The sequence below is a fragment of the Diachasma alloeum genome, unplaced genomic scaffold (assembly GCF_001412515.2).
Source record: "Diachasma alloeum isolate Michigan unplaced genomic scaffold, Dall2.0 Dall_scaffold_00187, whole genome shotgun sequence".
Lineage (NCBI taxonomy): Eukaryota > Metazoa > Arthropoda > Insecta > Hymenoptera > Braconidae > Diachasma > Diachasma alloeum.
The window spans coordinates 799041-809245 of record NW_021680353.1 but is presented as its reverse complement, the minus strand read 5'-3'; positions in this window follow the sequence as shown (position 1 = coordinate 809245).

Genomic DNA, 10205 nt, shown 5'->3' with positions numbered 1-10205 from the left:
CCCCCCCCCCCAAGCAGTATTAATAATGACGAAAGAAAAAGATGATAATTTACAAAAAATTAAGACTCGTAAAGTATCTTCCACATAAGATACATGAGTTGTCTGAAATTCAGTCACATTTGACTACTTAAAAACTGGGACATTCCCAACTTAAAAAATGGGACAAATGTATCTGAAATTCAGACACGACTTTTTGTAGTGTAATAGTGAAATGCTTTTATTCCATGTCCTGGGGATGAACATTTGATATTTTCACACAGGAAAAAAGTTGATGAACTTAAAAAAAAAGTTTCTAGATTCTAGAACCCGTAGTTCCTAACATGAATGTTTCTAGAATTTAGAAAAGGTATTCTCAGCTCTAGAAAAAAATCGTATGAAGGTAATTATCAAAACTGCGATGACTTCATGGCCATTTACCGACGTCGGTTAGCGAGTGCGCTAGACGCAAGTCTACTGTGCGAAAGGTTGTGAGTTCGATCCCAAGTGGAACCGAATTTTTCAACGTGAGGCTCGGGTGAGCGGGAGGTTGGTAATAGAGTAACCGCCTGTACCGGCATGGATTTCCTGTGGTGTCCTATTCTACTCCTACATATATTCTATAGGAGCACAAATGTGGTACAGTGTAGAATCCACAGCCGCATACATAGGGTTGGATAGAGTGCCGAATGGGACTCCAAAAGAGACTCGAAGGCCATTAAAACAAAAAAATTCAAAGCCTAAATATCCTAAATTTTCGAAAATATTTTCTAAAATCTAAAATTTTGTTTGAATTGTTATGAGGGAATCCGTATGTAAGGGTTTATGTATGGGTGAGTTATATATTGGACGAGTTCATGGGGAGTCTTATGTATGAGGCGATTTGTTAAAGGGGGCTTTCATTGATGGCGACAGGAATTTATTTAGGAAAAGGGAATGGGTATTTTATTAACCGGGATAGTTATATAAGAATCAACTTGTAAGCGTCACGAAGGTTAGGTGTGAAGGTCAACAATAATAGTCAAAAATGAGGATAAGGTACAAGAATCAAAATGAATTGCCAAGAAGTTCGGACGTGAGGGTCAAAATTAAGAGCAAAAAACGGGATAAAAAAAAGGTCAGGAAATAGGATTAAAGCTGAGGATCTCGAGGGTTAAGTATGAGAGTGAAAAATCACGGTTCTCTGGGAGGGTAAACAATAATGGGTCACAAAAAAACGTAAAAAAGAAGGGATCACACTTTAGGTCATAAAAATGAGGGTCAAAAACAAGATCTGAAACTAAAGCTCATATCATAATGCTCAGTGAAGATCAGAAATACGGGTAAAAAATGAGGATCAGCACTATATCTCCTCACATCTGAGACTTTCGATATTTGAGCCCCCTTTCCCATGTATAAGACCTTTCACGCCCTTTCAACACTGTGACTACGTTTTTTGAGTTCAACCTAAAAATTCCTGAAAATGGGAAAAATTCAGCAAAGGTTTTCGAAGTTATTGTCAAAAATAATCCACAAATTCGTTAGTTTTCATTGTCCAACGCAGAATGAAAATTAAAAAGGGGATTTTCTAGAATCTATCAACTCCGTTCTAGAGTAAATTAACTTTTTTTTTCTTTGTGCAAAAGTGTAGATGTCATGTTCAAAATCATCGTATATTATAAATTAACGTAAATAATTTCCGGATACAATATTTATGTTATAAAAACAATATCGGTCATATAAAGACCAATTTTGTATTAAAAATTTCTTCAGAAAAGATCAACAGACATTCTCAACTCAAGCCACTTGTTTTCGGAATGACCGCACAGTGAGCAAAAATGTCTAACTTGACCCCTTCCCATTAAGAAATTCGCAACTGAATCATTGAAAAAGAAATGATTGAAGAAATATCAAAGATCAAAGATTGTTTCATTGTGTATTCTTACCTGTTATTCAGAAAACCATTGTCTTTTATCAGAGTTTCATTTGTAAGGGTTCCAACGCCAAGCCAAGTCCCTGAAAAATTCGCAAACAAAACGTCTCTTTCAGCCCAACAAATAAAAGAATTTTTTATATTCACCAATTCACCAACGTGTCGAGTATGACACCGAAGCACCTGCCACTTGGAATTCTTGGCGCACTCATTCAGCAACTTCCATATAGAGCGGTAGACAACTACCAATATGAAATTGATAGTCACCGCTGCACGCCGCACGCATGACAAAAAGTGGCAGACAAAAGAGTCGAGGCAGAGGATTTCACTCAATTGTACCGTAAGAAAAATGACACCATAAAAACTTCAGGCATTCTGCGATTTTCACGGAGTAAAATCATCCAAATGAAAATATCTCACTGAGACTCAAAATTTTTATCAACCGTTAGACAATAATTTTGTCGATCTAAACCATAAAATCACCAAGATCTTTATCGTTTCACAAAAGGTGAGCAATGGGAAATGGAAAACCAGGATATATCCTGGTGTGGCTAGGGTTGAACGCTAGCTAAGAGAATCCGATCTCGTTCGCGTGGGTGAACCAGGATATCTGATTTTTACTCCCAAGTGAAAAGACCAGGAAGTTGCCAAGCACAAAGTTAAAACAGTGCTAAGGCACTTCATCAACCATCTAAAACTGGATTCAAGTCTCATCCTTCTATAATATCACCTTTTATCATATTTAGCGGGACTGTCAAACAAAACTCCAGTAATCCCCCGGTAATACCAAAAAATTGTGACTTTGTTTCAGTACATGAAATCCTCCGTGGCAAATTAGCTTCCTCTTCATTCTAAGTTGGCCTACCAGATGATTGTTTTGATACATGACTAATTGAAATCGCTTTGGCAATGTCGACAAAAAAATAATTAATTGTAACAACTTTAGTAGTGGTTTTTGAACCTCGAGACTAAAAAGAAGATTGATTTTTTACAGTTACTATTTGAATCTTGTGGTTTATTCGGCAAAGAGTACATATAATTTTGAATAAAGTGAAAAATTATACTGAAGTTTAAAAACGTCTTTTCGTAGGATTAGGCTCGATAAGAAATTAACTAGGTGAGACATGAAAATCGGTTTATAAACCTCAACATGTGGGGAACGAAATAAATACTTCAGAAATTCTGGTTAGGAATATCATCTACGCCGTGACTTTGAACCACGATTAGAAATAACTTCCCTTATCGGAAAGATAAAACATTGAAAGTGATATTGAATTTAATTTAGGGGGCGGGTGGAAAGTCATAATATTGAAAATTTCGCAGATAATTTCTGGTCATCGGAAACTGGCCTGTCAGAGCGTCATATTCGATGCCGTGAAGTACATCCAAATGAGTATTTCAGTGATCATACCCCAACCAGAATTGCGGCCAATGGAGAGGCGGCATTTAATGCCACGTGGTACAACCTGCACGATTTTAAATCACTCAAATTGATTAAACCACGGCATGTTGCTATAGAAAAATAAACAAAATGATATCAAGAATAATCCTGGTGCCCCTCTTACCGACTCCAATATCCTATCCAACAATATCCTGTGACGTCAGAAAATGTGGAACGCTATATAAACTCCCGTCTTCCGTCTTGCCGTCTCATATTCAGTTACATCCAAATACCCTCACTGCAGACGGGAGTTTTTTTAGCGTTCCACATCTTGTGAGGTGACAGGATATTGTGCGATAGGATTTTGGAGTAGGTAGGGAAGGAACAAGGACAATTCTCGACATTAGTTTACACGAAAAATTTATTGAAAAAATGAAAAGTCGTGACCGGAATTTGAATCCGTGGCCTTCCGATCATGCATCGGGTGCTCTTTCAACTGACCTTTGTGAATGTTGTCAAGTTTTATGAGAGAGAACGCTTGTCGTCTCTTCGTAGTATTCAAGTCTCATAGTGAGACAGTTGTTTCACTTACAAGGAACACTAGGTAGGTGTTCCCCTCCGATTGTGATGAAACTTACATATGTTGTAAAGAAATCAAAACTATTTTTTTTATCGTTATTTTCCTGTTTCCAGGAATTTCTAATAAAGCACATCCTTCATGTCCCACCAGATACACAGGACCTTCTTTAAATGGATGTCCCGTTTCGGCGTCGATGCACTGGATTGTGCGGGATCTACCCACGACTTTTTACGTTTGGGATTTTCGTAAAAAATATACTTTTCATCACCCGTCACAATTCTCCACAAGAAGTACTTTTTTGTTGCCAGGCAAGCAGTGAAAGGCACGTGTTCATACGTTGACCTAGGTTGTGTTCGATCAATACATGTGGGACCCACCTTCCAAGTTTTTGGATTTTTCCCATTTGACTTGCTTGACTAGAGCTTGCAATTCCGCATCTGTAAACTTTCGAGGCTATCCAGGACGCGGCTGGTCACTCAGATCGAAATCACCACTTCTAAAACGTTTGTACCAATAATTACACGTTTCATAAGATACAGGGTATCTCATAGCATGTGACTAAAGTAAATTGCGTAGAATACCGCAAAATGGCAATGCAGTCTAAAGTCTAATATATGGTTGAAGTGGAGACTCTCCGCAAATTTCATTCATGCTTCAGTCCCTCGGGAATTGCAGCACTAAAATGGAAAATTTAACCATCGAACAAAAATCATTCCTCATCAAATCATATTACCGAAAAGGAGATTCAGCTACTGCAGCTATAAGAGCATTTCATTCTAAGTATGGCACACACACTGGAATGTCTGATTCGAGTTTCAAACGGTAAATAAAGTGAATGAACTAACTAAAAAAATTTGTTTTCTTCTTTTGTTGAAAATTTACGTATTTTTCGACCAATTATGGGTATTTTTAGGACAATTAAGAAATTTGATCAGTACGGTACACTAGACGATAGAAGGCATGAGCATCCTGGTCCTTCACGTACTGTAACCACGGATGAAGTTGTCCGCAAAACTGAAGAACATTTCAAAAAATATCCAAATGATACTCTTCGAAAGGCTTCTCAAACCTTGAAAATCTCAAAAACTTCCCTTCATCGCATCTTGAAAGTGTTTTTAAACTTCCATCCCTACAAAATTTCTGTACATCAATTTTTAAGTGAGGAGGCGATGGCTCGCCGTGTGCAATTCTGCCAAGAACTTCACAATTTTTTTGAATCCAAGGAAATGAAGGCACAGAATATCATCTTCTCGGACGAAGCACATTTCTACTCAGGTGGCTTAGTAAATAAACAAAATTTTCGCTTTTGGAGGACTGAGTCACCTCACGTTATTGAAAGCAAGTCCTCACACACGAAGAAAGTCACTGCATAGGCGGCAATTACAATAAAAGGTATTGTCCTTGAATTTATTGAGAGTCCAACAATCAGTGCTGATATTTAGTGTGAGTTCTTGAAGAAGAACTTCTTTCCTTGGGCACGAAAAAATCAGTTAGTCAAGAATTTCTACTTCATGCAAGATGGTGCCGCCCCACACCGGACTGCTGGAGTATTTGAAATACTTTTTTCCGTTTACGGCACTCGTGTGTTATGATAAAGCCAATTGTTTACGGATCCAGGGCAGGTAGAGATGAGGAGAGGAAGAAGGTCCAATAAATAAACCAATTGTTTATTAGAATATTAAAAGTTTTATTCACCTTTAAATTCTCTTCCTTACATCTCAGAAGCGACTGACCAAACACGCAGATGGCGTACAGGCTTGCCACTGACCATGCGCATGTGCACAAACAAAAATATGCATAGCTCACTTCAACACTTCCGCTGCTTAAATATTTTTCATACTCTCGCATTCAAACAGCCCAATGTTCTTACTGTGAGCCAAAAAACGATTTCGAGGCAGCGCTTTAGTAAGAATATCTGCACGTTGTGGTGCAGATGGAGTATAGACCACTCGCAAAACTCCTGCCTCTGTTATCTCACGGAATTGATGGACTCGAATATCAATATGCTTAGTTCTCTTATGAAACTCGCGATTCTTAGCCAAACGAATTGTGCTTTGATTGTCGACATACAATACTGTTGGCTGATTGCACTGACGTCCAATGTCAGCCAACAGCCTCCTGAGCCATACAACCTCTTTTGCAGCAGCTGATGCAGCGACATATTCTGCCTGAGTGGTGCTCAAAACTACTAACTTCTGTCTCTGGGATGCCCAAGTGACCGGACCGCCGGCCAGACTGAATACATACCTCGTCGTTGAGCGTCTAGTCTCGAGATCACCCGCATAGTCTGCGTCAGAATACCCAATCAATTGTGGTTCACTTCCACCACTCTGATACATTATTCCTACATCTTTGGTTCCGACTAGAAATGCAAAAATACGCTTCACTGCTCGCCAGTGAATTTCACTCGGATTGTTTAGGAACTTGCCGTATTAACGGCGTACGCGATATCCGGTCTTGACACAGTTGCTAGAAACATTAGTGACCCAACAGCCTCTCGATACGGTGCATTGCACAACTTCTCATCATCTGCCTCTACAGGCTGCAACGTAACATTCGGATCTGCGGGTACCGAAAAAGATTTCGCGTTAGTCATGTGAAAACGATTAAGAATTTTATGCGTGTACGCACCTTGATGCAAGAACATTGTTTTCTCAACACGATTACGGGCTATTTACAACCCAGCAAAATGACTACAATCCCCAATAGTAATCTCGAACTCGCTTCTCATTTTCTCAATCACACTTTTCAACATGACTCCTTATTTACAAGCTACTAGTCCATCATCCACAAATAGAGCAAGATAAATTTGACAGTCCTTATTGACAATACTATAGAAAATGCACTCGTCTGCAGTGGATTGCACAAATTTGAATCGTTGCAAAAAATCACAGAATTTACGATTCCAGCACCTAGGTGCTTGCTTCAAACCATACAATGACCGTTTCAACCGACATACAACCTCATTCTCGCTTTCTCCGACGTTCAGGCCCACTGGAACCTTCAGGTGAATTTCCTCTTGAAGATCTCCGTACAGGAACGCAGTGCGAACGTCGAATTGAACCATTTCCAAGTCTTCCTCAGCTACTGTGAGCCAACAGAACTCTCAGTGAATCGTAGCGAACAACCGGTGAAAAAGTCTCCTCGAAGTCCACGCCCTTTTCTTGCAGAAATCCTCTAGCACCCAACCTCGCTTTATACCGGCTCACGCTCCCATCAGGTCTCTGAGTAACCCTGAAAACCCACTTGGAGTCAATGGTTTTTCTTGTCTGATCCCTAGGTACAATCTCCCAGTTTCCATTTATCTCGTGTGCTCTGATCTCTTCAATCGCCCGCTCCCAATGATCAGCATCAGGTCCACTTAGTGCCTCGTTAAAATTTTTTGGAGCACTGGACTCAGCAAAGTGAATTTCATTGATTAACCACCTCGGTGGTCGAATCTGTGATCGATCTCGTAGCACACGACCTTGGTTAGCAGACGCAGCAGGTTCCTCATTTCGAAGAGCATTGACAGCATTCTCGACTGGTGGTATAGGCACTCCAATCTCAGGTGGTGGTGCAGCCTCAGCATTACCGACTTGTGGTTCGACTCCATTGAACCCGTTGATAGCTCCCTGAGCTTCATTACCATCTTGCTGAATCTCGTCTCCATTCTGCTGGTCTACCTGTCCTGGCTGACTGTCTGCCCCCTGCAACCAGTCTTCCTCGTCACTTGCTTCGCCAAGGGATGTCTCTCCGTTGACACACTCGCGAAAGATGACATTTCTTGACACTGTCACTTTTCTAGTATCTAGATGATACAATCGATAATTCGTTGAGTCTCCATCGTACTCCACAAGGATTGCTTTCTTAGCTCGGGCATCAGATTTTCGTGTGAACTTCTTTGGCACGTGCTCATAGCATTCCTCGCCGAATGCGCGAGTGTGTCCCAGATCTGGTTTCCTTCCATTCCAGATCTCATACGGCGTTTTCACGTCATCTTCTCCAGTTATAGAAATTCGATTTAGCAAATACACAGCAGCGTTAGTTGCTTCCGCCCAAAGTGAAGTCTCAAGTTGTTTTGCGTGCAGCATTGTGCGTACGCACTCAACAATCGTTCGATTGTCCCGCTCAGCTTTCCCATTCTGCTCGGGAATATACGGAGCTGTTGTCTCATGTTTAATTCCGAGGGACTGCATATACCTCTTTATCTGTTCATTGCAGTACTCACCCCCATTGTCGGTGCACAGTACTTTCATGGTGCTACCAAATTTATTCGCCACAGCTCGCTCGACGATCTTGAAGCTCTCGTAGACTTCTGACTTGTGTTTCAGGAAAAACACTTGCCTAAACCCCGAAGCATCGCCCTTGTATGTGACGAAATAACTTGCACCTCCAATCGACGACTGTGACATTGTCCCACAGACGTGACTGTGAAAGTACTCCCCCGGTTTTCACGTTACATGATCAACATCTTCCTTGAATGGCAGTCTGTGCGCTTTTCCGAGGCTACACGCATCACAGAAAAAGTCTCTTTTGTCTTTGACTTTTACCCCATTCACCATGCCATTCGACACTAACACAGACAGCGCGCGCTTATTCAGATGCCCGAGACGCTCGTGCCATCCTTTCAGACTCGCTGTAGACACATTTGCCTCGTTTGAAATTTCCCGAACTCTTGCGCGAAGCAGCAACTTGCAAATTCCATTCGACTGATTGACTCCAGTCGCTAGAACCTCGTTGCCACGTACTATCAGTGCATCTTCCTCTCGAAACAACTGAATAATCACGCACTGAGCACATTCTCAATTCGAGCTTCGTTCCACACACCGTCTACTAGTTTGTCCACAATCACTGTTCCTTCACCGGCCACGACACACTCTCCATTGTCACCGAGTAGTATCGTATCTCCATCCCTTTTTGGATGGGACTCGTCGAACCAGTCTCTCCTGAACGTGACATGTTTCGAACACCCACTGTCGATATACCAGATATCGTCTTGATCGACCGCTAGCACTGAGCGTCGCTCCACATCATCTGGCCTTTTGTACCGACCGTGTTCGATTTGGCTTGCAATGTCCGACAAATTCTCACCGAGATCCATGAGTTCCGTCGCCATGTTCCTCAGTTTTGACAAGTGCTGGATAATCGTGTCTGATTGTCCCATGCGATACTCGTGAAACTTCTGTGTCAGCACTAATTTGTTCGACGCCGACTTGCGCGCGTGTATCGCTATAAGCTGTCCCACATTTATTTGGCGGTGATGCACGTCAGCAAAGGATCAAGCTGTTCATAATCCATCGATGATGATATAAAGAACATAGCCTTCGCATTGTCCTTCACCCACGCTTTTCCTTCTGCCGACTCTATGTCATTGGGCACCACTCGATCACCGGTCACGATGTCCAACACATCGCCGGCCACGAAAATTTGTGTCATCTGAAACTTCCAGCCCAGAAAGTTCGTTCCATCGAACTTCTTCACTTGCTTTGTCGAAAGATCAGATGACGACATTTTCTCTCACCATTCAAGTCACCCAATACAGTCAAGCACCACGCGCAACACCAAAAAAAACTCCCAGCTCTTACAATGGCCGTCTCCTTACGACCACGCGGCACATCCAACGCTCTGGTTCACCTTCGACCTCCTCTCTCCCCAAGATCTCGTAAAACTAAAACACGTACCTGGGCCCATAACCTGATAAAGCCAATTGTTTACGGATCCAAGGCAGGTAGAGATGAGGAGGGGAAGAAGGTCCAATAAATAAACCAGTTGTTTGTTAGAATATTAAAAGTTTTATTCACCGTTAACTTCTCTTCCTTACATCTCAGATGCGACTGACCAAACACGCAGATGGCGTACAGGCTTTCCACTGACCATGCGCATGCGTACAAACAAAAATATGCATAGCTCACTTCAACATGTTAGGCTTAGGTTATCCTAAGTATGCCCATGGGGGCATGGAATGGCCGCCTTACAGTCCGGGCTTGAATCCCTGCGATTTTTGCCTATGGAGTTTTCTCAAGAACAAGTGCTATGAGAAGCATCCGACGACGGTGAGAGAGTTGCAAGACGCAATTAGGGATGCTATCCGAGCTGTTGATAAAAACACAATACAGCGCATCTATACCAGTTTCGAATGCAGGATAAAGTTCTGTAATACAAGTGATGGCGAACACTTGGAAGGAATTGTATTGTAATTTGCCGAATGTTCCTTGTACAATAAAAAAAGAACAATTATTTATATTTTACTGTATCCAAGTTATTTGCAATTTACTTTGGTCACATGCTATGGGATATCCTGTACAACGTCGACACCAAGAACACTACACATTCATTCCCGTGCTTCAGAAGCATTATTTCCTTGTTGGAATTCG